Source organism: Physeter macrocephalus, chromosome 3, assembly GCF_002837175.3.
Source record: "Physeter macrocephalus isolate SW-GA chromosome 3, ASM283717v5, whole genome shotgun sequence".
Classification (NCBI taxonomy): domain Eukaryota; kingdom Metazoa; phylum Chordata; class Mammalia; order Artiodactyla; family Physeteridae; genus Physeter; species Physeter macrocephalus.
The window spans coordinates 384,016-396,416 of NC_041216.1; positions in this window are offsets into that span (position 1 = coordinate 384,016).

Here is a 12,401-nt window from a genome sequence, read left to right on the forward strand (position 1 = left end):
GTCTGTCATACAGAGTGAAGTAAGTCAGAAAGAGAAAAACAAATACCATATGTTAACACATATATATGGAATCTAAGAAAAAAAAAGTTAATGAAGAACTTAGGGCTAAGACGGAAACGGAGACGCAGACCTACTAGAGAATGGACTTGAGGATGTGGGGAGGGGGAAGGGTAGGCTGTGACAAAGTGAGAGAGTGGCATGGACATATATACACTACCAAACGTAGAATAGATAACTAGTGGGAAGCAGCCGCATAGCACAGGGAGGGGGTAGGAAGGGTGGGAGGGAGGGAGACGCAAGAGGGAAGAGATATGGGAACATGTGTATATGTATAACTGATTCACTATGTTATAAAGCAGAAACTAACACACCATTGTAAAGCAATTATACTCCAATAAAGATGTTAAAAAATGTACAGTTTTTCTTATTTTGTGCTTCATGTAAATGACATTACGCTCCTCATAGTGCAATTATAACTCCAATAAAGATGTTAAAAAATGTACAGTTTTTCTTATTTTGTGCTTCATGTAAATGACATTACGCTCCTCATAGTCTTCTTAACCTGATTTATTCTCAACTCAAAATGATATTCCTAAGATTCATTTGTGTTATTGCTTGGACCAAAAAAAAAAGAAAAGAAAAGAAAGGAAAAGAAATCCTTAACAACTGCCAAAGAAAATTTCAATGCCTTATCAACACGCTGGGGTGAGAAGGAGACCAAAGAGATATGAGAGTGCACTTGGGTCTTATGTCAAGTGCAACCAACCGAAAGAGAAAAGATAATACAGCCGTCCCTTATTATCCAAATTTAATCTGCTGGACAGTGAATTTTTAGACATTGACTTAAATATGCAAAATAGTAACACATTCCCACATTTCCTCAAATTTCACTAAAACACTCATATACTAATCCACCAAGCATTTCACATTATATAAAGAATTAAAACCCCCAATTCCATATTTATTTATAATGTAATAAACTCACTAGTAGACATGGCAGTGTGCAGTAGGCAATGATACTGTACAGTACGGGATGCTAATTGCATTCTCCTTTTGCACCACAACAAACATGCTCTGTGATTGCATCATTCAGAGTCCAATCAGGAGACAGAAAACACAGTGATTTAAACATTCATTAAACAGAATGAATAAACCGTGATAAAAGAGTAACTCTCAGATGTAAGGGAACATTATATGAGACACTAGGACTAAAAGAGGACAAGCTCAGGAGTAAGGACAAGCATGGAAGATGAGCCCTCTCTCTGAGGTTGGGGTTCTGATCTCATTGAAGAAGGTATAGTTGCAGAAGGTGGATGGCAGAGAAGTTTGCAGCTTTGTAGTCATTGTGGAAGCAGAGCTGGACCACAGTCACTGCTCAAGCAGGAAGGAACCCTCCAGGGTGCAGGTGAGCTGTAGACGGGGGCTGGATGCATGAGCAGGAATGGAGGTGCTAGTGTGGGCCCGAGGCACAGAACACACAGTGCCCATGGTGGGAGGGCTGTGGTGCTGGGAGGGTTAGAGGAGACAACCTTGAGAGTTAGCAGAGGGACTGAGGGCACTGGTGTGGGTGGGAGGCCTACAGTGTGCAGTGTCTTCATTGACAGGGCTGCGGGAGGATGATCACCAGGCTGTGCTCTGTCTGCAAGGTCAACAAATAATAATGTGGAGGTGGTGAATGAAGACACAGATAGATCAGTGGGATAAAATAGAAAGCTCATAAATAGACTGAAGGACATATGGGAAATAAGTATAAAAGTGACAAATCACTGGAAGAAAGATGATCTTTAAGAAATTGTGCTGGGATAGCTGCTTAACTTAATAGCAAAAGTTGAAATTAGATCTGTAGCTCATTCCATAGGTAAAAGTAAACTCAAATGGATCAGGAATCTAAAAGTAAAATATGCAACCATACAATTACTAGAAAAAGAAATAGGTGAATTCCTCTATAACCAGAATTTAGACATAGGGTTCTAAGTATGACTCAAATCCAGATGCAATAAAAGAAGAGAGTTCGTAAAACTGATTGCATGAAAATAAAAATCTTTCACACGGCAAAATATAGAAAGATAGATAGATTGTTGATAGATGATAGATAGGTAGATGATAGATAGATAGGTAAATAGATAAAATCAAAAGACAACTGGCAAACTCTAAAAATGAGGGGAAATACACCAAAACAGAGGAAAAAATGGACAAAATCATGAACAGATAATTCACACCAAAAAATACTTCAATTGCCCATAAATATATGAAAAGAAATCTAGTTGTCATTCATTATTTGAAAGGCAGAAATTAAAACTACAATGGGGCTTCCCTGGTGGCGCAGTGGTTAAGAATCCGCCTGCCAATGCAGGGGACACGGGTTCGAGTCCTGGTCCGGGAAGATCCCACATGCCACGGAGCAACTAAGCCCGTGCACCACAACTACTGAGCCTGCGCTCTAGAGCCCTCGAGCTACAACTACTGAAACCCGTGCTCTGCAGCAAGAGAAGCTACCGCAATGAGACGCCCCCGTGCACAGCAATGAAGACCCAATGCAGCCTAAAATAAATAAATTTTTTTAAAAAATTATAAAACTACAATGAAAGAGTGAAGCCAGTGAAAATGGTGTGGTAAAGACCTCCAAAAATTCTCTCCTCCATAAAAACAATGAGAACCCTGGAAAAATGGTTAGAATTCAACAATTTTATAACTCAGGAGATTAGTTAAAGGCTTGCAGCTATCTGGGGAGAATTTATTCAAGAAAAATGGCTGATACCAGTAAGAACAGTGAACTCTGTGGCATTTCAACTTGTCCTATTTCCATCCACCCCAGCTCCATGGTAGCCTTGAAAACTAACAGCCTGCAGTCATGGTGAAAACTAGCAGCCTGGCAGCCACTGCAGGGGACAGAACAAGGCTGGAGTTACTATAAAGCACTGTTTCCAGCAAACTGTCATTATTTGACCTGTCTGGTGGTTCCCTGAAAGAACCCACTTGCAAGGCTGACTATATTTGGCCAACCTCAGAGCTTGCCCAGTGCAAACAGCCTTTTCTCCAGGGATGTTTATCAAAATGACCATAGGCAATTGTTGAACACCACACTTGCCTGAGGCAGTAGATAACAGTTGGGAGCAAACAAACCAAAAAGGTTAAATGGAAAAGCTGGGGAATAAGATATCCATAAGAGACTTTGGAAAGCTCCAACATATAACTGGGATTCTAGAAGGTCACACACATACATAGGGCTGGGCTCATGCCCAGGCCTCTATGAATGCTCAGGAAAGAGACGATCTTAGTTTCTCATCTCTGGTTAACTTTGAGGTTTTGTGCAAACAGGAAGTGAAAGCTAATATGGAGTTGTCAATTGCCTGGCTGAATACTGAAGATGTGCTACCCCAGTGTGCAGACAGAGCCACTTGGCAAAGACTGTAAGACTTATTGGTTCCAGGCATCTAAAGAAATATCTGTCCAATCATTAGCTGACCATTAAAATAGCTAAGCAGAAACTTTGGTCACACACAACAAAAAATCCAATCTCTGTAGAATTATTTCAGAAAAGTCACTAAGCAGATAACAGCCACGAATACAACAACCAACCCTGGGGAGGGGGAGAATTGGATTTCTAGAGTTGCCACATTATTTTTTAAATGTCAAGTTTTCAACAACACAAAAAATGATGAGACATGCAAAGAAACAAAAAAGTATGGCCAATACACAGGGAAAAAAAATAGTAGAAACTGTCCCTAAGGAACCCCAGACATTGGACTTACTGAACAAAAATTCAAATCAGCTAATTTAAATATGTCCAAAGAACTTTAAAGAGTATGAAAATGATGTCTCAGCAAATGGAGAATATAATACAAAAACAGTGGGATATCCACATGCAAAAGAAAGAAGTCACAGCATAGACAAAAATTAACTCAAAACGATCAAAGACCTAAATATAAGAGCTAAAACTAGAAAACTCCTAGAAGAAAACATAAGGGTGTAAATTTATGACCATGAATTAGGCAATCGTTTCTTAAATATGACACCAAAAGCACAAGCAGCCAAATTAACAATAAATGAACTGAACTTCATCAAAATTTAAAACTTTTGTACTTCAAAGGACCCCATCAAGAATATGAAAATTCCACCCACAGAGTGGGAGAAAATATTTGCAAATCATATATCTGATAAGGGTCTAGTATCCAGAACATAAAAACTCTTACAATTCACCAATAAAAAGACAAATAACCCAATTTAAAAATGAACAAGCAATTTGAAAAGACATTTCTCCAAAGAGAGAATACAAATGGCCAATTAGCTATATTTGTAAGAAAAATACAAGAGAGATATACAAATGGCCAATAAGCACATGAAAAGACATTCAACTTCATTAGTCATTAGGGAAATGCAAATTAAAACAACAGTGAGATATGATTTCACACCCACTAGGATGACTATAATCAAAAAGATGGAAAATAGCAAGTGTTAATGAAATGGAGAAATTGGAACCCTCATGCATTGCCAATGGGAGTGTAAAATGGTACGGTCACTTTAGAAATAGTTTGGCAGTTCCTCCAAACGTTAAACTAGTTACCATGTGACTCAGCATTTTCACACTAAGAGAATTGAAAACATATGTCCACACAAAAACCTGTATATGAATGTTCATAGCAGCATTATTAATAATAATAAAAAGTGGAAAGAACCCAAGTGTCCATAAAATGATGAATGGATAAACAAAGTGTGCCATATCCATACAATGGAATATTCTTCATCCATAAAGGAATGAAGTCCTAATTCATGCTACAACATGGATGAAACTTGAAAACATTTAGCTAAATGAAAGAAGCCAGTCACAAAAGACAACATATAGTATGATTTCATTAACATGAAAGGCCCAGAATAGGCAAATCCAGGACACAAGAGTAGATGAGTGGCTGCCCAGGGGTAGAGAAAGAGGGGGAATGTGGAGGTGACTATTAATGGGTATGGGGTTTCTTTCTGGGGTGATGAAAACGTCTTGGAATTAGTGGTAATGATTGCACAACTTCATGAATATATTTTTTAAATGCTGAATATACACTTTAAAAAGATGAATTTTGTTATGTGAATTATTATTATTATATTATTCAGATACAAATTAATTATTCAATGAATAAATGAATAGGGGGAATAATAGACAAATCTCTCAAGCAGAAGAATTCCAAATAATTTACATAGAAACTTCACCTTCAGGGAGGTGGAACACAAGTCCCTACTCCTTAATTTTGGGCTGCACATAGTGACTTCCTTCCAAAGAGTACAGTATAGAAGGTGGGAGGGGCCTTCCCTGGTGGCCCAGTGGTTAAGAACCCGCCTGCCAATGCAGGGGACACGGCTTCAAGCCCTGGTCTGGGAAGATCCCACATGCCACGGAGCAACTAAGCCTGTGCACCACAACTACTGAGCCTGCGTTCTAGAACCCATGAGCCACAACTACTGAAGCCTGCATGCCTAGAGCCTGTGCTCCACAACAAGAGAAGCCACCATAATGAGAAGCCTGCACACTGCAACAAAGAATAGCCCCCACTTGCCGCAACTAGAGAAAGCCCACATGCAGCAATGAAGACCCAATGCAGCCAAATAAATAAATAAATAAATAAATAAAATTTTAAAAATAATAAAAATAAAGGCAGCTTCCATGCCCCTGTTTCTCCAGAATGTAAGATTCTCTTTAAGAACTGTTTCTCCAATCTGTAGAGAGTGGCTGAATTCTACACTGGCCCAGACATAGGAGGGGGTGTCCTCCTGTGGACCCTAGCTGGGCCAGGGAAGTTGCCTTCAGGAGGGCATTAGCTGCAGCCCCAGAACCCCAAGCCAGGCAGCCGCCTCCAACACTTTCTTGAAAAAACACAATCATCATCATATGCACAGAGCACTGGGTATGTTGGCAGCACAGCCCACCACCAGGGATTATGGCTGGGGGCTGGGAGGGGACCTATAGAATGCAGACACGAGAAATTCTTCTCAGCTCAACTACTTCATCCCCAATACTGCTACTAACAATCTACTTGACTGTGCAGACCACTGTCTGCTGCCTTACCCATAAGTAGTTGTCTACTCTTCAGCCCAGAATCTTCCATCCATCCTCCATACAAGGCAACCAAGATGGGATTCCCAAATGCAATTGTAATCTTCTCTCTCTGGGTCAGCCTTTCCTCCACTTAGATCTCCAGGAGGAGCTAAGATCCAGTTGACCTCTTGGCCACAGTTGACCTCTTGGCCATTCCCAAGTAGCGAGACCCCTGGGCACCCAGTAGACACCCAGTACATTTTTTATGATGAATGAGAATGAATAAAATGAGGGTTCCAACACTGTGCAGGGTCAATGTCCAAAAGATCTTTGGGAAGCCTTCCCCATTTCTAGGTCTTATTTTCCATCCTTCTCCCAAGCTCGCTCCCAAACTACCCCACTGTAGTAGTGTACCCCCCGTACACTCTGGAACTCCTGCTCCAGAGTCCAGAACTCCACTACCTCCTGCCAATAAGCTCCCTCTTCTGCTTGCCTTCACATCCTGCTACATCTCTGTCTTATGGAGACCTCTCATTCTCTCCACCCTACCTACCTTTGAATCTCTCACCACAGTGCTACTTAAAAATCATTATTCTACTTCCCTACCAAAACCCTGTTTCCTTGGATACCTTATCCTTTTCCTGGTCACTATTTTCCACTCACCTCCCTGGTCACTTTCACTCACTCCTAGAATTTGTCACCTGACTTGAGTACTCCTTCTTTACCCAAGGTTTAGCCATAGTCCTTGGCACCATCCAAGGATGACCCAGATAACACCCTGAATTCTCTACATTTCCAAAAACCTTCACCTCTAGTCCACCCCAGCCATCGACTTCTTCGGCCACATCCTGGATCTCATCATCATTCTAACAGCAAAAATACCTATTCAACATCCTAATCTCCACCACCATTTCTCTTTCCAACCTCACTCAACAATTGCTAATCTACTAGTTATATGACTTCATTAGAACGTGTTGGTAGCTCTACTGTGTCTGTTCCTCAGCCTCCTCTAGACTTGACATTCCCCCTACCCAACTCTGTCTTAGCTTCCAGGGCCCCTTGATTCTCCTGCCATTTTCCTAAACTCCTTTGTCCCTTTGTCTTGCTGTGGCACTCAACGGACAAAGCTCCAACTGCTGCTGACTCTAACCAACTCCTTCTCTTCTCAACTATGCAAGCAACTGATGCCACAGGAGAAACTTCCATAACAGGATAGACTGACTCTTCAACAAATTGTCACCAAGCTCAGCCCTTGCCAAACTTGCCCTTTAATCGTATTATGTTTCTCTAGTCCACTCACAACCCACTAATGAGTTAACAACCACCCTTTGGAAATGCCTCAGAGAGATTTATCAAAAATGCAAGCATTTAGACAGGAATATTCAGGGCAGCACTGTTCTTAATAACAACAACAACAACAACAAAAACAACAACAGGGCTTCCCTGGTGGGGCAGTGGTAGAGAGTCTGCCTGCCGATGCAGGGGACACGGGTTTGAGCCCTGGTCTGGGAAGATCCCACATGCCGCAGAGCAACTGGGCCCGTGAGCCACAACTACGGAGTCTGCGTGTCTGGAGCCGTGCTCTGCAACGAGAGGCCGCGACAGTGAGAGGCCTGAGCACCGCAATGAAGAGCGGCCCCCACTCGCCACAACTGGAGAAAGCCCTCGCACAGAAATGAAGACCCAACACAGCCAAAAATTTAAAAAAAAACAACAACTGGAAATGACCCAGTAGAATAGACAGATTATATATTCAGATAATAGAATTCTGCACAGCAGTGAAAATAAACATCTGCATGCAGGTCATAGATAAATCTCAAAAGCATAAATGTGAGAAAAACAATAAATCCAGACTTCATTAAAATATGACTCCACTTGAATGCATTTTAAAGGTGGAGTGACAGGTCTTCCCTGGTGGCGCAGTGGTTCGGAGTCCGCCTACCGATGCAGGGGACACAGGTTCGTGCCGCGGTCCGGGAGGATCCCACATGCCGTGGAGCGGCTGGGCCTGTGGGCCATGGCCGCTGAGCCTGTGCGTCTGGAGCCTGTGCTCCGCAACGGGAGAAGCCACAACAGTGAGAGGCCTGTGTACGGCAAAAAAAAAAAAAAAAGATGGAGTGACAGACACTGGATTTTGTCTAGAGGATCAGACCAAATATGAAGCAGTGGTTTTCTCCAAGGACAACAGACAACACAGGACTGTGACCCCTGAGATAAGGGAGGGAAACCGAAACAGAGCGTGGAAGTCTGAGCTGAGGAGACAGAAACTAAAGTTTAGGAAGGCCAAGATATCTAGAGTTTGTCAGGCAGAGTACTTGAAAGGATAAGAGTTTTGCAGAGAGTGCTTGAGATCTGGAAAGGTGTATCCTTGAGTCTTTGAGTACTGATCAATCATGAGAAGAAATTACCCAAGACTAAAAAAAAGATCACTGAAAAAAAGTAGGCACAACAATTCCTGTAGCCCACACAGGGCTGGAAATAGTTTGTTTCCACTAGCCAGAATGCAAAGACATAACATACAGATAAGGTAGAATCCTTGGGATATTGCCTTAGCAGTGGGGCAAATTAGAAAAAAATGGCAGCTCTGGGCCTGTCCGAGAAAAGCATAAAAGTAGACCTCATAGAAATAAAAATTCCCTAAGTTGTGGGGGGGTGGGGCCGGGGAAGTAAGCCTCAAAGAGATCCAACTAATTCCAAGTAGAATGCATGCCAGAAATAAAAGCCAACACCACTTAAAGGAATAAAACAAAATCCAGTAAACAACAATGTAAATTCACAATTGTCTGGCACCCAGTAAAAAATGATCAGCCATTCAAAGAAGTAGAAAAATAAGGACAGTCACTAGAAGAAACATCAATCTACTGATACAGACTCAGAAATGACAGACACAATGGAAATTAGCATCTGAAGGCATTAAAACAGCTACTATATCGATGTTTCATATGTTCAAGAAAGGAGAGGCAAACACGAGAATGTTAAGAAGAGAAATGGAAGATATTTTAAAAGATCCAGATCGAATTTCTAGAAATGAAAAATACAGTATTTGAGGGAATTCCCTGGAGGTCTGGAGGTTAGGACTCCGTACTTTCACTGCCAAGGGTGCGGGTTCAGTCCCTGCTGGGGGAAGTAAGATCCTGCAAGCTGTGCAGTGCAGCCAAAAGAAGAAGAAAAAAAAGGTATGTGAAAAACATACTGGATGGAACTGATAGCAGATTCTAATCTGCAGAAGAAAAGATCAGTTAGCTTGAAGACATCTAAAATGAAGCAGGGGAAAAAATGATAGAAAAGTATTGAGTATTAGTGATCTATGGGACAATATCAAGAGCTCTGTTTATATGCGCAGATTGTGTGTCAGAAGGAGAAGGGATGGGGACAAAAAATTGACAAAACATGGCCAAAATTTTTCCAAATTTTATTAAGACTATAAAACTTCAGATTGAAGGAGTTCAACAAACCCCAAATAGAATAAACACAAAATTCAAAACCACATAAAACCAATCATTATATGCTTAAGAATAGATACATATATGGTAAAAACAACAAAGAAAAGCAAAGACAAGATTAAAAATTCAAGATAGTGGTTACCTCTGCTGAGGACAAGGAATGTGATAAGATAGGGGAACTCAAAGTTCTTCTCAAGTGTCATAAAAGGCAAAGTGTTTTTATTATTAAGTTGTACATATACAAAAGATTTTTTGCACACGTTAGATTATCACAATAAAAATAAATAAGTTAATGAATTTCATCTGGTTCTCCTTATTTATCACACAAGCCAGAAACCTGGGTGTCATCCTGACTACTCCCTCACGGACCTAATCCAATGAATTAACTGGATTAATTCATTGGATTAGGGTTAATTGTCTCTCCTAAATCTACTACCTTCCACCTCTACTTCCACAACCTGGTCCAAGCCACCTTCCACTCCCACCTGGAGTACCAAAACACCTCCCTCTCCCTTAAACAAGTCAAAGAAACCATTTTTGAATGGGACTAATCCTATCTCTCTTGAGCTTGAATCTACTAATCTGGTCCCACTGCTATCTGAAGCAGAGATAACTAATTTGCCCAAGGCCACACAGTCACATATGGCAAAGGCAGAATTAAAATCTTCTAGTCTTACTTGAGAGCCCACAATGTCTTACCCACCCATTATCCTGCCTTGTGTTGAAACAAAGACAACACGGGAAATGCTTAGCCATGCCTGCCATAGGGTAATCACTGGATAAAGGATAGATTGACTTTCCTCACCTCCTTTATCTGCCTAACTCCTAGTTAATCCTTACCTCTGAGCTCAAATTACTCTTCCTAAGAAATGCCTTCCTAACTGCTTTGGCCTACTATAGTAAACTCGAGATAGATACATTTGTCCTCACAGCATGCTGTACATTTCCTATATCCCTCCTCCACTAGTTTGTGACCTCCAAGGGGTGGGGGCCTGTTTTGCCTGCCACTGCAGCATACATGGCGCACCCTTGGCCCACTCTGGTTCCCATCCACTTCCATTCCTCAGTGAAAGTGATGGGTCACCAACAGACCCCTCTTGCATCCCAACAAGCAACCTGGCCTGCTGACCCTACCAGCAGGGCTGCGTGTGAGCAAGATGGGTGGCGGACAGAGACCAGATCCTGGTTGGGATCCCAGCTCTGCCACTTGAGAACTTAGGCAAGTTCCTTTCTATTAGTTTGCTGGTCAGTAAAACAGCTGGCTGAGAAATCCAGGAATGAGGTTCTGAACTACCTGTGGCTGAGTTTCCAGAGGAGTCATTATGCCCTCAATCCTAGGAGAGGGGCAGGGCAGAACAGGCCTTTTAATAGCTGATATTTAGTAGTCCAGGTACCTGGGCTTGGTGGGGGGAAGAGGGAAGGTTACAGTGCGGTTCATCCTTCTCTGCCCCAGTCTAATGTCTTCCAACCCCAAGTTACCTAGAAAACAGAGCCTAGAACAAGAACTAAGTACCGATGTTTTATTTGGGTGATGCAAATACAGGGCATTGAGAGTGAGAAAAGGGACTCGACGCAAGAGGATGGGAGGCAATGCCAGGTGATAGCAGGTTGAGTCTGCTTCATGACAAGCCTGGAAGAGTCATAGAAGGTGTGTCCACTGGCTACTTGAGAGGTCTCCCCATTGGGAGAAATGGTGTCTTGCACCAGACCAGTTCAGGGAAGGGAGGGAAGAAGAGGAAATTTATGGGCCTGGATTTCTCCCATCTCCCATTAGTCAAATGTTACCCCAGGAGCACTAACTCTTCCACATTCCTGGGTTGTTGGGGCTACTTGAGGTGCCAGATCCCATGTCTTGTGGGGGCATTCCATCCAAGTCTGGAAATGATGGGAGGAGACAAACTCTGGGCATGAGGCTGGTGAGTGCCAGACAGAATCTGATTTTGTACATAAGATGTATTCACAACAGTCCAATGCTGTTTTTCTTGTACCAGAAGAGGGAATCTGGCATAATGATCAAATACCTTTCCCAAAAGTCTGTCTCTGGAAACTGTCAAAGACCAAGATAAGGAACTTAGATTTTATGTAGCAGGCAAAGGAGAGTCGCTAAAGGGTTTCAATCTGGGAGTGACATAAGATAAAGAGCTTTTTATAAAGCTCCCAATCACTACTTTGCTCCATCTTGCCATGTGGCTGAACTTGGCACAATAGTAGGTGGCCCCAGAGATTTGAGGACACCCAAGACAGTTTTTGAGGAGCCCCGACTAGGTCCAGAGCTCATATGGGCTTCCACACTGCCTCATAATCTTTCTGTCTTCATCAAAACCTATACCTACCAAAGAGACTAGCAGGTCAGAGGCAGGCAAGATCTGGGCAGAGAAGCCAAAATGAGGGGAAGAGCAGATTGACCTAAAGACCAGGAGCAGGAGGAGGACCAGCCATATGTCCACTGTCAGCCGGTGGGCCTGGGGATGTTGGCACCCGCATATGAGTCCTTTGGTGTTGCCTGAGATGGTCAGATCTCATGAACTGTCGGCCGGGCCTGGATTTCTCCCATCTCCCATTAGTCAAATGTTACCCCAGGAGCACTAACTCTTCCACATTCCTGGGTTGCTAGTGGCTACTTGAGGTGCCAGATCCCATGTCTTGTGGGGGCATTCCATCCAAGTCTGGAAATGATGGGAGGAGACAAACTCTGGGCATGAGGCTGGTGAGTGCCAGACAGAATCTGATTTTGTACATAAGATGTATTCACAACAGTCCAATGCTGTTTTTCTTGTACCAGAAGAGGGAATCTGGCATAATGATCAAATACCTTTCCCAAAAGTCTGTCTCTGGAAACTGTCAAAGACCAAGATAAGGAACTTAGATTTTATGTAGCAGGCAAAGGAGAGTCGCTAAAGGGTTTCAATCTGGGAGTGACATAAGATAAAGAGCTA